The sequence below is a fragment of the Hyaena hyaena genome, unplaced genomic scaffold (assembly GCF_003009895.1).
Source record: "Hyaena hyaena isolate Hyena2069 unplaced genomic scaffold, ASM300989v1 scaffold_45, whole genome shotgun sequence".
Lineage (NCBI taxonomy): Eukaryota > Metazoa > Chordata > Mammalia > Carnivora > Hyaenidae > Hyaena > Hyaena hyaena.
Window position 1 is genome coordinate 920,195 of NW_024080677.1, and position 21,721 is coordinate 941,915.

Below are 21,721 nucleotides of genomic sequence, written 5' to 3' on the forward strand. Positions count from 1 at the left end.
GACTGAAATTCTTGAGAACCGGGACTGTGTCTTATTTATCTTCTGATCCCCAAAGTCTGGCATGGAGCCTGGCGTATACTAGCTATTCAGTTAGCCTAAATGGATCTGAATCACCCACCTAAGTCCATGCCCAGCGGTGAGGACTTACTGGCACTCTGACATTCTCTTGTGCTGACATTCTGGCCTCGCTCCTCCCCAAGCAACATGGCTACAGCAGAAGGCGAATGGAGGCTTTCCCCCAGCCAGAAGGAGAAGGCTGATACTGGGACAGCACAGAAGACTATTCATCTGGGGTGCAAGCCTGGCTGGGTGCCCACCTGAAATAGACTCTCCCTGCCCCAGTCTGGGACTTCAAAGACTCCGCCAAGGTGAATCAGGACAAGGAGAAGTGGAAAATTCCTCATTCGCATTTTACTGAGAAACTTGAATCAGAAATCAATGTTTCAGACCCAGCCTGTCTTGTTTTCCCAGACAGGACTCCCTGATCTCGAGTCTGCCCCGGAAGGGGCTGTAGCAAGAACAGCACACCGCTGCCGCGAAGACTTTCATGTGCCTTTCACGAAAACACCGTCTCCCTCTGGATGCCTTCAGTACACAGATTCATTGAGAATCTGGCTTTTCCTCCAGGCAGGGCATGGGCAGTATTTTTCAAGGGAAAGCACATGCATAATTTTGGGAGAAATGTACATGTTTCATTTCCTTTAAGCCCTTGAAGCTTTCTTCCTTAAATAAATCATCCCGCACGATCCTGTGACCTGAGACCTAGAAGTGGTTTTGTCCTGGCCTCAAGCCATGGCCTCCAAAGAGAGGGACTCTGTCCCATTTGGACACCCACATGAATACACACGATGCCGCCTTGTTCTTACCCAAATGAGCTGGCCAGATGGAGTTGCTAGAGTCTATTATCTGTAGGACTTTTCAAGAGCCGAGCGGGACCTGTCAACCTGCCTGCCTTGTCAGTGAAAAGGCACAGGAAACAGCTATGTTGCGAGAGATAACGAGGTCTGCAGGCAGGCAAAGGGATGCCGGGTAAGCCTTTGAGAAGTCCAGCAGCAGAGTTGGCAGGCACAGTCGAAACTGGCTTTGACAAACCTCTCAATTTCCAGAGCACGTCACAGACGTCCACAGAGGAAAGTCCTGTCACCAAGGTTTTCCAAGGACTGCCTGTGGACGATCACCTGAGGGACTGCTCCCAAGTGCCCTTCTGGCCCGTCCTGGGCTCAGAATCTTGGGGATTGCCCTAGGAGCCAGGGGCTTCAACCACCTTCGCCTGTGATCCCGATGTGCCCTGGAGTTCAGGAAGCTGTGCTAAGCGTTCCAGCCTTTCTGCTTAGACATGGGCAGGATCTCACAAGCCCCAGCTGCTCTTTTCATCTGGCTCTGTTTGCCTGTCCCTCCATCTACCATCAGTCCATCCTGGGTTTTTCTTGCCTCCTGACCACCTCTGTTCTCCACTTTCCCCCTCTGTCCCCCCATCTAGGGCTCCTGGCGTCCCAAGCTGCCAACATCTCCCCCCTCCCCATTCTGGAGTTTTCCAGCTGAACAGGGGCCCCAGAGAGGATCTAAAGCTGTCTCCTCCTGCCCTGCCCCCCTTCCAGACATGATCCTTCCTCTGGCTCCCCTTACGCACTTCGTGATGACGTTATTCATGGAAGCGATAGCACCTGCTGTTTCTGGAAGCCGGAAGCACTGGGTGGCCTCCAGAGGGGTTTGTAAGATGATAAAGGCTTTTGAACTGGAGGACTCGTTCAAGGCTTATTATAAATTGAGTCCATGGATTATTTAAAAAGAAATAACCATTTTGCCAAACGTCTCCATAGACTTCCGGTGTGTGTGGTTTAGAATTTTGCTAGATTCATGCAATGAAGCTTTTGTTGTTATAATCTGTTCCGTCCACCCACCCACCCACAGCCATCAGACATTAATTTACGTAAAGGTCATTTTGAAATTCCTTTGTGAGTGAGTGGTACTTTCTTAGAGGCAGCCCTGTCTAGCCTTAAAGGAGGCACAGAAGGCAGATGGAAACACGTGGCTGTGGTATCCTGGGCCACATTCCCGCTGCACCTCTTATGGTTGTTGGGCCTGGAGAACTTTGCCTAGGGCTTCAATGTTCTCATCTGAAAAGGGACCATCGCATCTACCTCACAGACTAGGTGTTATAAAGTCAAAAACACCATGCCTTAGGCTGGCACACAGTGAACGTCCCTCTCTTGTATCTTCACAAACTGCTACTTTTAGGCCATTCACTGCAAAATTTTCTAGGCCTGATTCCCTGTGTTCTAAACTCTTCCTGGTAGCAAGAGGGCCCTTCTGTAAAGAACTATAAGTGTTAAAGAGAGAAGAATCCTTTCTGAGTCATTACCATTGAAATGACTGTATCTCAAATATGTACTTAAGATACAGCCAGTCAGGGTCACCTTAAGAAGGATAGGCACCAAACTATCTGATTTCGACTAGGTGACATCCAAAGTTCTTCCCGTTCTCATGATGCTGTGATAACAAATTTGACTTGGCATTCAAGGCCCCTCATCATCACAACCAAATCAGTCTTGCAGACCCATCTAACATTATTTCTCTCTACCCCATAACGCTTCCAAGGCATGGTATTTACCATGTCTCATAAATGTCCCGCCCCTTCCTGCCACCAGACTTCTAATTCTTGTGCTTTCCATTTCTCCTTCTTTCCAATGTTAAATCCTACCCATCGTTGACGGCCCTCTTCCATCAAGTGTCTTCTGCTTCCCCAGCTGTAGTTCACCCCTCCAGCCTTCCATCTGCACTTCACCTAGGGTGCTAGTATTAAACTGCCTCGTGTTCCAGGTATGTGGGCATACATTCTTAAAGACTGAGGATTCTTTGAGGGAAGACAGTCCATCTCAGTTTTTCTCGGAAGGCCCCCAGCACCTGCTGCATAGAAGTTGTTCATGAATGTTTATTGGATTGAGCCAAAGAACTTCAAGGATTAATTCACATACACTAAGCTTTGGTTTGAGTATTTTCCTTACTGAGGGCATGTTGGCAACAAGGATCAGGTCCCCTGGCAAACAATTTTGAGTGAAAAGAGAGGTTACTGAAAGGATACAGGAAACTGTTACTGGCCTCCAAGGAGACGAAGGGGGTAGCACTGGCTGAGTCACAGGAAAACAGTAAAGGCTCCTCTCTCTGTGCTTCAAGGGCTATAGGATCTCTCTCTTGTCTCTAACTCTTTCTGTATGGCAACTCTATTTCCTTCTTGGCAGATTGGACCTCTCTGTAAGACTTATTTTTCTCTCTTGCAAAATTTAGGCTGTGACTTCTGCCTTGTCATGCATAGTACTACCTGATATCTCAAGGTCTTTCAGTTCAAGCGTACTCTTTTTTTTTTAATGTTTTATTTATTTCTGAGAGAGAGAGAGAGAGAGAAATAGACAGTGTGAGCAGGGGAGGGTCAGAGAGAGAGAGGGAGACACAGAATCCTAAGCAGGCTCCAGGCTCTGAGCTAGCTGTCAGCACAGAGCCCGACGCGGGGCTCGAACCCACAAACCACGAGATCATGACCTGAGCTGAAGTCGGACACTTAACCGACTGAGCCACCCAGGCGCCCCTCAAGCATACTCCTAACTTGAGTCTTCATGTTTCTTAGCTCAAATTCTTTCCAGAGGGAAGCTAATTGGCTTGGCCTAGTCTGTAGCCCGATGCCATGCATCCATCCCTGGGCCAATGAGCTGATGAGGAGCACTGGTATAGATACCCATATGACTTCCTAAGTCCCCCCCTTTCAGCAAGAAAGGAGTTTAGGGGAAGGTTGCATTACTTCCCAATGGCAGGCCATTGGTTGGACTGTCATCCTTAGATGAATCTAGTACAATAATGTCTATAAAAAGCAATGAAGGATATAGAGACTACATTAGATACCTTTAGTGTAGGCCTAAAGTCAAGATGTTGGCTGTTCCCTGATTGTTTCACAGAGGCCCTCAGATGTTGCCAAATATGGATCTCTGGAGCAGTGGGAGGTGAGGGCTACTTTCAGGTTGGCTTGATCTCCCCTAGAATCTTCTGTGTGTATTTGTGTTTCTTTTCCAAGGGGCACATGAATGGAGTGGGCAGACCTGCCTGGATGGATATTTCTGGTTTTCTCTCCCACTAGTCAGTCAGCAGAAGTGATGCTGGGGTCACCAAGATGAAGAACCAGGGAAAAGGAAGAGAGTGGAGATGCAGGGTGAGGATCCGAGGAGCCAGATTCATACGCACTAGGTCGTGGAGAGGACTTTTGAAGATGGAACTAAATGTCAGTTATGGCAGATTCAGGCCGATGCCTCAGAATGACACTTGGGCACTGTTTGTAGTGTTCCTTTAAGACCATTCCCTTCAGCATAAGCCGTGTCATGGTATCTCCCATCTAAAAACAATCCTCCATTGACCCCTTTCATCCCTCTCCATCTTCTACTCCAGGATCCTGATAGTTCCCAAATTCACACTACCTCTGCCCACATTGACCACAGAATATAAGGGTCACTTCTTTGCCACAGAGACCCAGAAGATGGTGCTTTATAAGAACTCCCAAGATCTTCAGAATCACAAACCACTGCATCTGCTCTCATTGTCTTTATTGGCGTAAGCATTGAGCCCAAGGCAGAGGGGAAGCATGGTAGCATTTTTCCCATTGTCCTCTCTTCTTAGATCTTTAGGAGACCTTACCCACCCTTTGAGAACTCATTTGAACATCTCTTCTACTAGGAAGCTTCCCTGACTTCACAGCCAAAAAAAAAAACTTACTCTTCTGGACTCCACTATCCCCTTGTTTCTAGCTGGAAGGTAGCACTTTTCATGTTCTTCTTGGGTCTCCCTGGATAGGAGTGCTCCCTGAGCACAAACCCCAGGTGCTCCCTGATAGGAAGAACCATACACTGCCTTCATCTTTATGATACTTGACACCCACCAGCCTCTGAGGATCGGTTGAAGGAAGACCTGGGTTCTTTCTCCTGCTTACTCCTTGCAGGATGTTTTCCCTAAAGCACAGTGTGTTCATCTCCAAAACAGGGGCAGAAATTATCTTCACCCTGTTTATTCAAATCCAGTGAGACAAGTGACGGTGAAAGCTTTGCAAGACCTAAAGAGCTGCAGAAGTGTGTGCGGATGATTCTCAGTGCCCATCGCACTGTTCTCAGGGAGAACCTGCGGACCCCGCCTAAGGCTTAACATCATTATATCCACACACGTTTCTGTTTCAACGGTCTAATTACAAATTGTGAGTTGGCCTTAGCCCTGCATACTGATGCCAGGTGCATCTGTCAGATGCCTGGATGGATTCCTCCTCCGTCCAGGGTACTAACCTCCGGATGGCACCTGTAGATTCACATGAGATGCCTAAAAGTTGCAACAGGAAGGACAGAATTAGAGCCATTTTCTTAGGCTTCCTGCAGGGTTTATTTTAGTACCCACTCACAGGGCACTGGTGTGTGAAGCAGTTTCCTTTCCCAAGCCATTCATTCATTCACTCACTCACTCACTCACTCACTCACTCACTCTTCAGTACCACCCCCCCCCCCCCCGTCACATATACAAGCAAGAATCACAGAGTAAAGAGTGGTAAGTGCACTGCAGGCTTTTGCAAAGGCTCCCAGGGGCGTGCAGGGGAGAAGCATCTATGTCAGACTCCAGGGGTAAGCTCCCTATGAAAGGTGACGCCTGAGCTGTCCCCTGGAGGAAAGGATGAATCAGATGCCCTTGAGGAGAACAGGGAGAGCTTTCCCTGCAGCAGGAACAGCTTGTGCAAAACCTGGAGGTGAGCAAGAACAAGTGTGCTCCCAGAAGAACAAGGTGTTCAGAGTGGCTGGAGTATAGGGTGAAAGCAGTGTGCGAGCAGAGGTAAAGCCAGAGCAGGAGGGTCTTAGAAGCCCTGGGCTTAGGAGCTATGCAGAAAGATGCTTGAAACACCGCTGTTAAAATTTGCTGGAGGTCTAGTTTCCCAGAACACGTCTCCAGGCTCCTGATCCAGTGGTCATCCTCATTTGCCATTCATCAAGTGTCCCTAGCCCGCTGCCTCTGGCCACAGACCAGCAGGAGCCTTGGCTGGGCCAAGTGCAAGAAGCCCAAGCCCCCAAGCCAGGCCTGCGCAGATGCTTCCCAAGCCATGGAGCCCTTCCCTTCCGTGGTTAATTTTCACAAAGATGTGTTCATTTAGGGCACCAGGAGGAATGCCTGATGGGGAACACATGCCTCCCCCACGGCGGCCGCTTTGATTCGCGCCCAGGCGAAGCTGCACACATCTTGCCGCCCGCCAGACACGCTGTCTCTCTGTGAAGCTCTTTGCCGGCTTGCATCGCGTGCGGGGAGCCCCCCTGACACATGAAAGGCGCACCGCCCGGTCCCCTTCCCTGAAAGGCGACGCTGGAGAGTGGCCGCAGCACCCCCTCCCCCGCACAGCAGGCGCACACTCGGCTTCCAACGAGGGGCCTGGGGCCACACAAAGGAAATGGCATGATCGTGAGTCACCCAGGGACTCTGCTGCCGCCTGGGCTGCGGGCCCACAACAGGACCTTTGTGCCGAGCTCCAGGAGGATGAGCAGGACAGGCAGCAAGGAGGCACACATTTCAAGGCGCTGAGTCATGCTAGGGACAGGGGAGGAATCTCCACTGGAAGCAGACTGACTTCTGGGCCCCCAACTCTCTCCAAAGCCACGGGTGGGGGAACTTATCCGTCACACTGTTTGTCCTCTGTAAGGGTGCATTCTGTTTTGTGGAGGTCTGTCTCCCTCACTGTGGTATGAGGGGTTTGAGGCCTGGAGCACATCTGTTCAGCTCCCCAGTCCTACCAGAGCCCCTAACACAGCCTTGAGTTTTTGCAATGGATGGATGAGTGGGTGGGTGGATGGATGAGTGGGTGGGTGGGTAGATGGATGGATGGTGGATGGATGGGTCGATGGATGGATGGATGGATGGATGGATGGCTGATGGATGGATGGTGGATGGATGGGTGGATGGATGGATGGTTGGATGGATGGTTGGATGGATGGGTGGATGGATGGTGGATGGATGGATGGGTGGATGGATGGTGGATGGATAGGTGGATGGCTGGATGGACGAATGGATGGTGGATGGATGGATGGTTGGGTGGATGGTGGATGGATGGATGGGTGGATGGATGGATAGACAAATGAATAGAATAATTTATCCACACAAATACATGTGAGAAGCTGGCCCAACGTCCTCTTTTTGCAAGTGGGGAAATGGAAGCCCAGAGTTGGGAATGGACTGGAGGCAGGTCCCACAGTGAGTAGGTGGCAGCTCTAGAACGTGGGTGCCATGCTGAAAGCCCTGCTTGGCTCCACAGTGTAGCTGCTGTGTAGCTTTGCTTCACTGTGTAGGGAACACCTGGAAGGGCATGACTGATGTATGTGCAGAGGTCATGGGGAGAACCCATAGCATGGATAAGACAGCCACAGAGGACAAGGTCAGGTTGTAGGGACTTACTGGGGCGGGGGGGGGGGGGTTGAGTGAGAGAAACCAGAGAAATAGGAGGCAGGGTTCCACTCCTTAAGGTGACCATAATGTCTTGGCCTAGGAAGTTCATAGGGTTTATATAATATGCGGAAAGAATCAGCATTGTTGAGAATCTAGTATACTCCAGGCATGGTTATTTAATCTTTACACGCTCTGAGGAAGGCATCGTTACAGATGAAGAAGGTACCTGGGGCTTCATCTCTTTGGGACAGTCAACTGCGAGCTCCAAGAGGACCTCAAGAGTGGCAATAGCCTGGTGGGCTCCTGTGTGACAGGACCGAGTTCTCAACCCAGCAGTCCTAGAAACTCGGTAATGTCCATGCCCTCGGAGGGGCTCAGAGTTTCAGGACTAACTCGCATCAACTCACACTCAGAGTCTGACATGTTACGAAGAGACTAGGGCACCGATGGTCTGAGCTTTGCTCCCTGTGGGAAGGTGTCGGGGGGCAAGCAGGCTGCCTGCGGACACGGAAGGAGACCACAGGTTTAGAGGCCAAGCTCTGATCACCAAAGGCCCTTGTGTCCATGATGGGGTGGCCGGCCATGGGCTGCACATCTTAACTCCTGAGGCCAGGCAGGCCGTGGCCAACGTGTATAGATGTGGCCTTCCTCTGTGGCTTTTTCTTCCTTAACCACCATGCCAGCCACACTGGCCACACTCTTTACATACAATAATCTTCTTTCAGCTCAAACCAAAACAACACACTGGTGGAACACTTCAGACCAACAGAAACAAACACTCTCTGGAAAGCACACCCTAGACGCCCTGATGAAGATTCAGAGAGTCCAGAAGTCCTGGGCCTTCTCCTGACCAAACCATGTCTTAGGGCAGATGCTGTCCCCACGTGGCAAAAATCATTCCCTTCCTCTGGCATTTCCCAAATCTGTAACCAACACTGATTTCAATTTAAGGACAAGGGCACCAGACTCCCGCCCTCCCCAAACTTCCCAGATTATCCAGTTTAATGATGAGGAGTTTGGAAGAAGTTCAATAACTTGCCCAAAGTCACAGGGCTAAGAATTGATGGCACCAAGATTCAGACCCACTGTGTTATGTACTCTTCCCCTTAAGACAAGAAGGCTTGCAAGGTACCAGGCATACGTGGTATGCACTTTGCACTTTGCATGTTTTTTTCACACAATCCTCACAGCAACGCCAGGAGACTTCTCTTGTCTTCGTTTTACAGGTGAGGGTTCAAGGGCAGAGTGGTGAAGAAACTTGCTCGAGCCACGGGGTCACACAGCTATTAAATTCAAGAGCCAGGTGTCAAACCAGTCTGTCCACCTCTCTACCCGGGCTCTCAGTGCAAAGCCCAATTTCTGCAGTAGGTCAGCCTCGCGGTACCCCCAGGTGCGCCCTGGGCAGAAGCAGTCTGCCCTGAGTGGGGAGGAAAGGGAGTTGCAGCCAGGTTGTGGGCTTACCAAAGTCCAGAGTCACACCTTCTGCATTGTCAGCTTAGGGATTAGGTTTGTATCAGTTTCCCAGAGAGGAACAGGTTCAGACAGCCTGACTTCAGATGACTCAACCCCCAAGGGTCTGAGCCAAACCTAACTAATTGATTCATTCACCTGTGAGATACCCCGGGCCAGGAGGTTGCGGTCAAAAGCCCTGACTATGCAGTGAAACGCAGCTGAGCCCAAAACTCTGTCCACCACTTCCGAGCCCTGAGACTTCGGACATGTTATTCACCGCCCGCCCCCCCCCGCCCCCCGCCTTTGCATCCTAGTTTCGGCCTCAGAAAATGTCAGGAATAATGCCAACCTTGCACAACATCTGTGGCTTACACAGATATCCTGTGCAGAACGCTTAGTGTGGTGATTGACACTTAGTAGGGGCTCAATAAGCAGTAATACTTTTAATATCCATGACTGTTGTTTGAACACTGGGCTTGGCCTCCTGATAACCCCCACCGCCACTCAGTGGGCAAGTCACATTGTAAAAAAACAAATCTCAGCCCAGAAGGTGGTTAGGTGAGTCCGAGTAAGAGGGTGGGGCCTGAGCTCTCAGCCCGATAGAGGGATGAGGTGTCCCTCACCCTTCCCTCCCAGCGATAGGGTATTTCTGTTTGAACGCCCACCCAGTGCTGGTTTGGAATCTGAGCCCTATCTGCTCCCACACAGGGTTGCCACTCATGACAGAGTCTCCTTTCTCGGTTCTTAACAGCCTGATGCCACCTTCACAGCCCCTGGCGGGTCACCTCTTGCTCTCCCCACCAGGCAGAGGGAGATCAACCACAGGCTGGTCACGCAACAAGCTCAGTCCAGGCACTGGGACCCAACAGTGGAGAGCACAGAGGCGGCTCTTCTCTCTCTGGAGCTTGCGGTCTAGTGGGATGATAATCAAAGCAAAGACATAAACCAAATCATTCCAGCTTCTGGTAATTACTAAGAGGGAAACGGCCGGTGCGATTGAGAGACTCTAACTCTGTGGGCGATGGAGTGGTTAGGAAAGGGCTTTCTGGAGGGCTGTCATTTACCCTGAGGCTGGAAGGAGGAGATGGAGTGAGCTTTGCCAAAAGCTAGGAACAGAGGGTTCCCAGCATGCGAAACAGTTTTTCCCTCCCGAGGAGGGAGAGAATTTGGTGTGTTTCTCAAGGATCAGAAAATCAGGCTGGAGCCGATGGAAGTGGGGGAGGAGGCATGGCAATCCGATACGAGCAGAGTCCTGGCTCCTGTGTGCCCCCAGCCGGATGTGTGAGAGTGACGCTAAGACTTGCTATTTATTGAGCATCTAGTATGTGCCAGGCGGTATGTAGGCACTTTCTATACACTCTCTCGCTTAATCCCCATTCTCCCTGCCGCTCCTCCCAGGACACGACATCCCTGTTCGTGCTCTCACCCACATCCCGCTTCTCTGCGGCTGTGTTTCCCTGCCCATTCCCCCAGCCTCCCCCCGCCCCCCGCCCCACCCCGCTAGGCTGTCAGCTCCTCTGTAAGCCAGCTCGGGACACCAGCACATAGCCCTGAACAGAGCGCTGCCATGTCTGTGGGGTTTTCAGCATAACTTGGGCAGTTACGGCTTGAGGGGCCAGTAGCAGACATTGGGAGGTTTCAGATGAAAGTCTGTTTACATCTTAGCTGCATCAGTAGCTTGCACAGAGGTACTATTCAGGCCAGCTAGTTCCAGAATGCTTTACCTAAGGGCTGGTCTCACCTGCCTGCCCCCTGATGGAGTGGGATGCTCTACAGGTCACGTGGACCACGCTGCAGAGGGCAGCAACGAGTCTGTACCATTCAACTCGCCGTCACCGAGCACGTGCGATGTCTAGTCCCTGGGGCAGATGCTCTATTGGACGTAAAAATGGATTCCATGTCCGGCGCCCCCGGCCGCTACGTTGCAGGGCGACTGTGAGCAGCACCTTAACGGAAGGGCAAGCGGCGCCGTGACTGGAAGGTGACTGATACAGCCGGGGCCAGATCGCAGAGCGCCCCGAATGCCAGGACTTCAGCATGTCAGTAATGGAAAAGGAGGGAACCCAAAATGCGGTTTTCATTTTTCAAATCTTTTTTGAAAGCAGGAAGTTGTAAATGGTGGTCTCGATTGGTTGTTTCTGGGAGAAAGTGAAGAGAACACTCGGCAAAGGGCTCGGAATAATGAGCAAGAATTGTGTCAAGAGGGAGGCATGTGTGGGGCATGGAGAAGCCCATTTCAGCCCCAGTGAGAGCAAGCTGGCCGCTGTGAGAGACGGAGGCATCCTAGTGAGGTGTGAGGCACAGTGGAGGCGAGGGAAGGGTGTGGGGGGACAGGGGTGAGACGTTGCCACGGAGATGTCTGTCAGTTTGCCCCAGGCTCCAGAAACACCAGACAACTGAGACGTTGTGAGGAATGGAAAAACACCGGCCTTGAGTTAGGATCAGGTTCCAATCCATTCGTTGTCACAGATTTCGCTGTGCAGCTTGGAGCAAGTCGCTTCATTCTCTGAGCCTCCTTTCTCAACTAAACAAGAGGGAATGACAACTCACGAATCTTGGATTGCAACAGATAAAAAAGAGGAGCGAAGGCACTTTTTCTTGAATCTGAGAATCCAGGGTCTTTCTCCAGGTGGTCTGTCCGTTGGTAGATCTTTCTACCTGGGAAATCAGCCGTGTGCTTTTCGGGCTGACTTGGGGTCAGTGTTGGAAAGAACAGCTCACTGAACAAATACCATCCTCACACTGATGGGAGGGAGGACGGATAAGCATAAGGACCAGAGGATAGAGATTACACCTCAGGAAGACGAAGAGAGAGAAACTTCCCGGGGACAACGATTTCCTCTCCATCCACAGGTGTGCAGGATACCAGAGGTCCACAGTAATTGTGGGTCTGGGTCCCCACCACAAGCAGGTCCACCACACGGTTTATTTTGGGAAGTGACTCCAAGAGACAGGAGCGAGAAGCTGGGAGGAGTTACCAGGGAAGAGGGAGAGCCCAGGCCAGGGTCAGCTGCTGGCTTGTGGGTCTAGTGGAAACCAGGGACCCCTAATGAGCTCCGAAGGGAGTACCTCACCACCGATCACAAGCCGTCCCTGGGTTGTTCGCTCCCTCCCCCTTCCAGGTTTCCATGAGTGTCGTCGGGCACTCCACACCGGGCAGAAAGTGAGACAAATAAGGGGCTGGGAGCAGCTGAAGCCGGAGGCCAAGGTCTGGCTGGAATGAAAAGGTGGGCGGAGGGGCGCCCGGGTGGCTCGATCGGTTGAGCTTCTGACTCTTGATTTCGGCTCAAGCCGTGATCTCACGGTTCATGAGTTCAAACCAGCATCTCCTCCCTCCAAAATAAATAAATAAATAAGTTTAAAAAAAAAAGAAAAGAAAAGAAAGGTGGGCTGAAAGGTGTCCCATTCATCAAGTTAGAGATGTTAGCTCTTCGGAAGCAATGACAGACCCGCCGTGTCAAACCTGGACTTCCAGCTCAAAGACAGGGAATGGGTCTAATTTTATGTCAATATTTTTAGAAGATTCTGGAAAGATAATTTAGAAGAAAAGAAATCGGGGGAAAGGAAGGAAGGAAGGAAGGAACAAAAAAGGAAAATTGCCAGAATTTCAGGCAAATGCAAATTTGCCATCTTCTTCCTTTAAAAAGAAAACAACAAAATAAACATAGAGGGTTTTTTTTTTTTTATAACCGCAGGCTAATTCATGCCTATAATAAAATATTGAAGCACTTGCAACAGACTATACAATAAGTACATTTTTCTCCTATCCCACATCTTAGTCTCTCTCCCCAGGGGCAGTTACTGTTAAGAGTTTCTTACGTATTCTTCCAGAAATATCTTATGTGTAAGTGCACATATCTTTATTTCCTTTTAAAAATCACAATTTAAAACACATACACTGTGGACCTTGCCATTTTCATTTTTTTCCACTTCAAGGGTGGCTTCCTACGAACATATGTAAATCTATCTTGTTAAAAAAAATTCCTCTGTAGTTCTCCATTAGAAAGACTTTCATAATTTTTTTAAATGTATATTTATTTTTGAGAGACAGAGAGTGAGCAGAGGAAGAGCAGAGAGAGGAGGAGACACAGAAGCTGAAGCAGGCTCCAGGCTCTGAGCTGTCATGAACTGCGAGATCATGACCTGAGCCCAAGTCAGCCGCTTAACCGACCGAGCCATCCAGGCGCCCCAGACTTTCATAATTTTTTGAACTGCTATTCGTGTGATGGCCAGGTAGTGGGCTTTTTTTTTTTTTTTCTACTTGTTTTTCTCATGGTTACAATGACTTGTTGAATATTCAGTGTGTGTCCTTCTCTATCCACATGGGTCAGAAAATTTAAAGGATACATTTTTACAAGTAAAGTTTTTAAAAAACGTGCTGTTAAACTTTTAATAGAGATTGCCAACATGTTCTTGAAGGGTTCTTGGAGATTTATATTCCTGTCCCAAAGAGGAGACAGTCTGCTCCTGTCCCCGCATCCTCAAGGCATTGCTGGAATGTTTATACACCCAGCAGGTAGCTAAAGGAATCGCCTTGTTATTTTAATTTGCATCTGTTTAATTATGAGTGATAGTCAACATTTCATCCTGTTCATTTTTTTTTATAAATTTTTTAAATGTTTTTATTTATTTCTGAGAGAGAGAGAGAGAGAGAGAGAGACAGCATGAGCAGGGGAGGGTCAGAGATAGAGGGAGACACAGAATCTGAAGCAGGCTCCAAGCTTTGAGCTGGCTGTCAGCACAGAGCCCGACGCAGGGCTCGAACCCACAAACTGTGAGATCATGACCTGAGCCGAAGTCGGACGCTTAACCGACTGAGCCACCCAGGAGCCCCTTTATCCGTTCTTATAAACCATCATTTTCCCCTCTCTCTTTCTCTCTCTCTCTGGCACTGTTGAAGAGCCAAAATAATGGACGTATGCATGTTCTGTGTAGAAGCTATGCCTGAACGAATCACAATTAATCTAAACCCACCACTGAATCTGCAGCAGACATGGTGCCAGATGTGGGGGTGACAACATGGGGGAGGGGCAAAGACACCCCAGCCTCTGCCCCGCAGCACTTACAGTCGTGGTGAGAGGCATCCAAATAACCCAGCAATTGAAATAATGTGCTTAGTGTCACAGGGGGGGCTAGAAAGTGCCACACAGCAGGGGCCAGTCATCTGACCTGCCTGCTGCACCTTTCTGAGTAGCTAGGAGGATAGGGATTAGCAGTTAAAAAGACAAAGGAGATGCCATACCTGCCCCCCACCCAGGTGGTCTCCATAGGCCCCAGGTGACAGTCACTTTAGATGAAAGAAATTCCGGAGGGGTGAAAATGAGGGGCGGGGTGGGCGGGTAGAAGTGGCGACCCAAGAACCAGCCCAGCTTGCCTGACCGAGGAGAACACAGCCTTCCGGCGAATCCCCACAGGTCGGCTGCCCTAAGGGGCTGAGGCCCTGTTATAAGGGCTGCTTCTTAACCAGGTTAAGGGTTTTGAATTTTACCTTCAGGATGATAGTGATCAATTAGAGTTTTCCATGGGGAGATAACAGGTTCGTATTTACTTGGCTCAAGGTTCTGGTGTTATAGAGTCTGTATATAAGTTGAAGGGGGCAGGCGGGGGCCGTGTGGCAAGGCTGGAGCAGACCAGACAAGCTGGGAGACAGCTGGCAATATTATAGGGTGGTGGTGCCTTAAATCGGATGGAATCGGAATATTGACGATGGGGGCACAGCCACGATAGACTTGAGAATGACTTAGAATGTAAGATCAGCAGGATTTAGCAGCTGATGTGCTGAGGTCTTTGGGCGGGCTGCGCTCTTATTTTCTTTCTTTCTTTCTTCTTTCATAGATTATTGTCAAGTTGGTTTCCATATAACACCCAGTGCTCATCCCCACAAGTGCCCTCCTCCGTGCCCATCACCCCTCTTCCCCTTCCCCCACCCCCATCAGCCCTCAGTTTGTTCTCAGCCTTTAAGAGTCCCTCATGGTTTGCCTCCCTCCCACTCCCCAGCTACTTTTCCCCTTTTCCTCCCCCATGGCCCTCTGTTAAGTTCCTCCTGATCCACTTATAACTGAAAACATGTGGTATCTGTCCTTCTCTGCCTGACTTATTTCACTCAGCGTACCACCCTCAAGTTCCATCCATGTTGCTACACATGGCCAGACTTCATTCTTTCTCATTGCCAGGTAGTATTCCATAGTGTAGATAAACCACATCTTCTTGAGCCATTCATCAGTTGATGGACACTTAGGCTCTTTCCATGATTTGGCTATTGTTTTTTTTTAAATTAATTTTTATTTATTTCTGAGAGAGAGAGACGGCATGAACAAGGGACGGTCAGAGAGACAGGGAGACACAGAATCTGAAACAGGCTCCAGGCTCTGAGCTGTCAGCACAGAGTCCAATGCGGGGCTCAAACCCACAAACTTGAGATCATGACCTGAGCCAAAGTTGGACGCTTAACCGACTGAGCCACCCAGGCGCCCCTGATTCAGCTATTGTGGAGAGTGCTGCTATGAACATTGGGGTACATGTGCTCCTATGCATCAGCACTCCTGTATCTCTTGGGTAAATTCCTAGCAGTGCTATTGCTGGGCCATAGGGGAGTTCTAGTGTTAGTTTTTTGAGGAACCTCCACACTGTTTTCCAGAAGGGAATCAAGAACAAAAATGAACTACTGGGACCTCATCAAGATAAAAAAATTTCTGCATGGCAAGGGAAACAATCAATAAAACTAATCTGCAACTGACCGAATGGGAAAAGATAGTTGCAAATGACATATCAGATAAAGGGCTAGTATCCAAAATTTGTAAGAAACTCACCAAACTCCACACCTCAAAAACAAATAAGAGGAAATGCGCTCTTATTTCCTGGACAGGACATGGGGCTGTAAGAGCGGCAGTCTGGGGTGGCCTGGGGACGAGGCCAGGGGCCTGAGAGAAATCCACGTGGTCACCTGCAGGAGGCAGTCTGCTATCTGGATCTGCAATTTAGGAAAGAAGATCAGGATGGAGAAGAAATTGGGGACAATGGAACCTGAAAAACTCTAACTGAAGTGAGGCGCCTGGGTGGCTCAGTTGGTTGAGCGTTCAACTTCAGCTCAGGTCGTGATCTCATGGTTAATGGGTTTGTGTCGCACATCAGGGTCTGTGCTGACAGCTCAGAGCCTAGAGCCTGCTTTGGATTCTGTGTCTCCCTCTCTCTCTGCCCCTCCCCAGCTCGTGCTCTGTCTCTCTCTCCCTCTCAAAAATAAATAAACAGTAAAAAGAAAAGCTAACTGAAGTCACTGGAAGAGATACGAATGTCCAAGGATGGAGAAGAAGTTCAAGCCAGGGCCCCAACAAAAATGACATGAATTAAAAACAAAATTATAAAAAACTTTTAGAAAAGTTTCAAACAATTCCGTTTAGAATTACTTAGAAATATTTAATGAAATGGTCTTTCATGACTTTGTGTTTTAACAGACACATGTAATTCTGTCAGTGTGGGTGGACGTGTGGGGAGAGGGGTCAAGGTTTGATAAGATGTCTTCTGGATAGCCTTCGGGTCACACACTTTGTCACTAAGGGTGTGTCCTCTGCTTACAGAAGGCCCAGCGCCAGAAGGGAAACCCTGAGGAGACTGAGGCCTCAGAGTACAGCCAGCAGGCTGCCCTCAGCTGCCCTGGTCAGGGGTGTCATCCGCCAGAGGTGACGTGGCTGGTCCTGGTCCCCTGATTGCCACCACCCAGGGCCCTCACTCAGACATGTGCTTCTGGTAACACCACTGTCTCTTAGAATTAGAAGGTGTCCCGGTGCCTGAACAAGCCTAAGGGCCTCATTTTACTTTAAAAGTGCAGTATTTTTGTGGGGGCGCCTGGGTGACTCAGTCAGTTAAGTGACTTCAGCTCAGGTCATGATCTCCCGGTTCATGGGTTCGAGCCCCGCGTCGGGCTCTGTGCTGACAGCTCAGAGCCTGGAGCCTGCTTCCGATTCTGTGTCTCCCTCTCTCTCTGTCCCTCCCCTGCTGTCACTCTGTCTCTCTCTTTCAAAATAAATATTAAAAAAAAAATTTTTTAAGTGGAGTGTTTTTTGTAAGAGGGGAAGGCAGCAGGGCCACCGATCTGCAGGGACCAGCAAGCCCAAATCAGCGGGTCAGGGTCCGGGAGGGAGGCGGTCTGCTCACCACAGCTACAAGCTTGCTCCCTCCCCAGAGGTGAGCGGTTCTAGCCCACTGAGGCCAGAACATGGCTGACTTTGAGCAGTTCACACATGTACTTCTCGCCGCCTCCGACAGAAGGCCTGGGAAGTAAGAGGAAGGCCTGCCCATCAGAGAAAGTCATTGTCCTGTTTCCCGTTAAGCAGAACAAGATCGGATCCTTCCAACGTGCACAGCAATGTAGCCGTTCACAGTGGCTTCCTATGCAGCATCACCTTGTCAGGGACAAAGGTACTTTAAGTACTTTCAAGTTCCTGGTCGCCTGCTCATCTCCTTACACTCTGCTCGGCTCAGGATGCAAAGAAGCATGAGACTCCCAGCCACCCTTGACGGCACTGCACCAACTCCTTCCTCAGGCCAGACACCCACGCCAGGCCTCAGTGAGGACGCCTGCCCTAGGCTGCCCTCCTCCATGGACATCCTCCCCCTTCCACCAACACCAAGCGTGGGACACCGTTTGCACAGACGCCTCAGGTTTCTGACACCAGCATGAGGCCACCCTCGTATACAGAAGCCCCCCTCACCTCACTTAGGGGCCAAGCCTCTGTGCCAGGATGAACCCTTCAAGGGACTCCCTTCTCACAGCAGAAGCCTGACACCCCACACTGGGCTTCCCTTCTGCAAGGATACCTTCCTCACCGCACTTGGGTTCTGACACGCATGGGGCCACCCTCCCCCGTGGACGCCCCCCACACTCCCCACGGGCCCCAACCTCACAGTGGCCCACCCCGGTGTGAGCCTCCTCCTCATTGCTGCTCTGGGCCACCCCGTTCAGGTGCAGAGGTCTACCTTGCTCCACTTCACCTAATGGCTTCCAGACAGAATTTTCTGAAAAGGAAGGGAAAAGGAGTCCCATATCCCCCAGGATTACCGAATTCTCCAGTTCAGCAAGGTCCTTGCTGGGTCCCACCAGGGCTCCCTCGCCTCCGATCACATTTATGTGCCATTTTTGGTGGCCTGGAGCTCTTCGGGGGCCGAAGCCCAGTGGGTCCTGTCGGAAAATGTGAGCAAACACCTCTGCTCGCACTCTGCTTCTTCACACCATGCCCCGAAGTCTCCAAGCAGTGCAGCTTCGACTCCGAGTTTTAGTTCAGAGCCGGGCACTTCTGCGGGGCATCCTTGAGCGGCCTCCCTGGTGCGTCGCCCCCCCATCGGAGCTGGCGACAAATGCCATGATGCAGGTAGGATCCCCTCTTCCAAGATGAGAATGGGCACCACTAGCGCAGGCTGGCCGTGCCCTGATCCCTCTCCTCTTAAAATAAGTAACCCTCCCACGAGGCTCTTAGGCCCTGGAAAGAACAGACTTGTTGCCTGTTGCCACATGCTCTAGACATTTCTAAACCCCAGCCACGGGCACAGCGTGGGCTCACACTAGACTCGCTTTAATTATCTGAGCATTCTGTTCTTAGACTGTGTCTGTCTGCCCTCAACTTGCCCCAGGGACGGGGGGGTCCTTGTTTTGTTACGCAGCCATCGACTAAAACCCCTGCAACAGTGAGGGCTGACAAAGTCTCATGGCAGAGACAGACAAGGGCCCATCTGCCAAAATTCGTGTCCCACGTGCGACCTTCCGGAAAGTCTGGAGCTCTTTTCCCTCCCACTTCTCTTAGCCCCTAGCCAGCCCCGAGGAAGTCAGAATCTGCTTTCCCATTTTCCGATGAGTTAAGGAAGAATGAGATACAAGAACAGTTAAGCTTCCCACAACCAGGTAAGTCATCTCTGGAGACAGACTCGTCAGACCACGGCTGTGTCCGCACGGAAGGCTGGGAGACCCCCTTGCTGGGAAATGCACAGACGGGGACCAGACGGAGTCTTAGAGAAGCTGTCGATGGCCTGGATAACCCACCCCTGCTTTGCTTTTCACCTTCCTATTAAAGGTCTGGATTCCGTCGCGGAGAGGGCTGTCCGTGGAAGTGAAGCAATGACAAGAGAAGGCGCTGTCCCAGGTTACCTGAGGGCAGAGAGGGAGTGCTTGCTGCGGAGGAAGCAGGCCGGGCCCTTGCTGACACTGATGGTGTCGGAGAGCGTGGCCCAGCTTAGCCCGAGCTCGTGGACAGCAGCGCCCCCCACCAGGGACGACTTACCTCACTCAGGGACAGTCCTACTTGAGTCCAACCAGGGCCCCTCTGTCCCACGAGTGCCATGCCACAGCAGGCACTACAGTCCTGGCCCAGGGAGTGTAGGAAAGTGGGGGGCGAGGTGGGGAGCCTCTGTTCTCGGGCACCCATCTGTGGGATCCGGCAAAGTGTGGGCCGTCTTGGGCAGTAACGGCCAGTAGGGCGGAAGACACATTCCGTTGCGCCACCCCAGGGCCGTCCTACCTCTTACCACATCATTACCTAAGCCCACGCCACGCCGGTCAATAGAACTGTCTGCAGTGACGGCCGTGGCCCCCATTCGTGCTGTGCGGCACGATGGCCGTTTCGCCATCCGTGACAACTGAGCACCTGAACTGTGGCCACTGCGGCCGGGTAGAGTGCATCTCCATTTGTCTTTAATTCTAATTAACTGATATTCACATTGACATAGCCACGTGCGGCCAACGGCGACCGTAATGGGCAGCGAGCCCTGGACCATGCCCTGCTCTGCCGGATGCCGGCATCTCACTCAGGCTTCGCCAGCGGCGGCCTGAATTCCTTGGGGACGGGGGGGGGGGGGGGGGGGGGGGGGGGGGGGGGGGGGCGTTGCAAGGGCAGTCTGCGGAGGAGTGGGGGACACCTCTCCCTGTACTATGCTCTGCTCTGTGGGTACCAGACAGTGCTGCTTCTGCCTCTTTGAAAAACTGGCTCTTTGTGTTTCATTTTACAGCCCCTGACCTTCCCCTGGGCCTGGACGTCCTTGCAGGGTCTGGGACTGCGAAGCAGTTTCCAGAGATCTGTGGCTGGAGCTTCATCACTGGCTAGACCTCTCAGCCCCGATCCTCCCTGCTCCGCAGACAAACCCCCCCCTCAGGAGCCCCTCACCTCCCTACCATGACCCTGGTATTCACCACCTTCCTCCTTCAGGAAGCTCACTGACTCCTGAGAAGACACAGAAACTGTTAGCTTGGCGGAAGTAGAAACAAACTCGCCGAACAGATTAGGGCAGCAATGGAAGAGGCAGTTTCCTCTGGAGCCATGGTCCTCCAAGGAGCCCCAGCAGCGTCGGCCGGGAAGGTGGAAATACAGATCCTCGGCGCCCAGACAGTTGAATCAGAAATTCCAGGGGTGGAGCCCGGCAGTCTGTGTGTTAAGAAGCCCCGGGCACGCCGAAGCCCTCCCTAGTGTGAGAACAGAACTGCCGGGTGGTGGGTGGGGGCAGAGGGAAGAGAGCTGACTTCTCGGAAGAGCCTGGAAGAGCTTGCCCTGGGGCTGCAGGGAGGGACAGGGTGGCATGCCCAGACCCAGGACCCACGCCGCATCCCGCAACCGGTGTCCAAGCCCAGCAGACCTTCTCATGTATGTTAATCACCTTGAAACCACCATTTTAGTGATGTCAGATTGTTAAGGCTACGCGGCAAAGAATTCTTCAGAGTTAAGTAACTCTGCTTTCTGTTCTTAAAAATGTTCTTGGGGCACCTGGGTGGCTTAGTCCATTAAGCATCTGACTTCCGCTCAGGTCATGATCTTGCAGTTCGTGGGTTCAAGCCCCGCGTCGGGCTTTGTCTGACAGCTCAGAGCCTGGAGCCTGCTTCCGATTCTGTGTCTCCCCTCCTCTCTGCCCCTCCCCTCCTCACTCTCTGTCTCTCAAAATAAAAGACATAAAAATTTTTTCTTAAAATAACATAAAGCTTCTACTCAAAGATGGACAGCTGAGACACCACTTATTTAAAAACTCTTCTTGTCTTGGACATTTACCACCTTATCAATGTTATTTCCCCTGAAGTTCGTCTCCCTACCTTCGTCCTCTGAACCCCCACATATTTGCTGGCTTTGAGCAAGGACACTAGGTAATCAACTTTGTAAAACTGTCCAAAGTTAAGGGTGAAGCGCTAAGCAAGAGATTTTCTACGCGTGCTTTCATGCATGGATGCGGCTCTGAAATTTCATGGTTAATCAAAAAAGCACAGGTTTATGGTCAGGCAAATTAAGGTTCAATCCTAGCTCCACCTCTTACTAGCTTGCCATTAAACCCTAAGTCTGCCGTTTCTGGGCTATAACATGGGGCTAAGGATGTGTTGGGGGGGCGGGGTTGAGTGAAATAATCACGTGTGAAGTAGCTGGCACTTAATAAACACTTACTGTTTGTTCTAACTTCCTCGCCTTCTTTGTTGGAATGCAGAGCTCTCGGGCTCTGAACCAGACTGACCTGAACCCAGCGCAACCATTTACGGGGGGCGTGACCCTGGGTAAATTATTGAACTTCTCATGTCAGTATCCTCATCCTTAGGAGGGAGGGTGGAAAAGATAAGACCTCTCTCACAGAGTTGGGATTACAAATCTTGACACACTCTAAGTTCATGGAAGAGTGCCTGGAATACGGTAAGCACTCAACAGAGGGCAGCTGGTGGTGATGTTATTATTCCTCACAGTTCTCAACTCTTGTGGACAAGTGACATTGTTAGGGGCTGACCTACAGATAAGCCAGCCTTTCAGGGCAGCCACCAGCTTCCGAGCAACCCATAACTGGTTCCATGAAATAAAGACTCATGCTCCCTCCAGAA

At 50.9% G+C, this 21,721-nt stretch overlaps 1 long non-coding RNA gene across 1 annotated transcript; it reads left to right on the top strand.

Annotated features, from left to right (window-relative positions):
* The first annotated feature begins 18,710 nt into the window (after window positions 1-18,710).
* On the top strand, window positions 18,711-20,667 carry LOC120230680. Its single transcript, XR_005528113.1, has 3 exons — window positions 18,711-18,787; window positions 18,957-19,025; window positions 19,888-20,667. It is a non-coding gene; the product is annotated as an uncharacterized LOC120230680 (long non-coding RNA).
* Window positions 20,668-21,721: the final 1,054 nt, after the last annotated feature.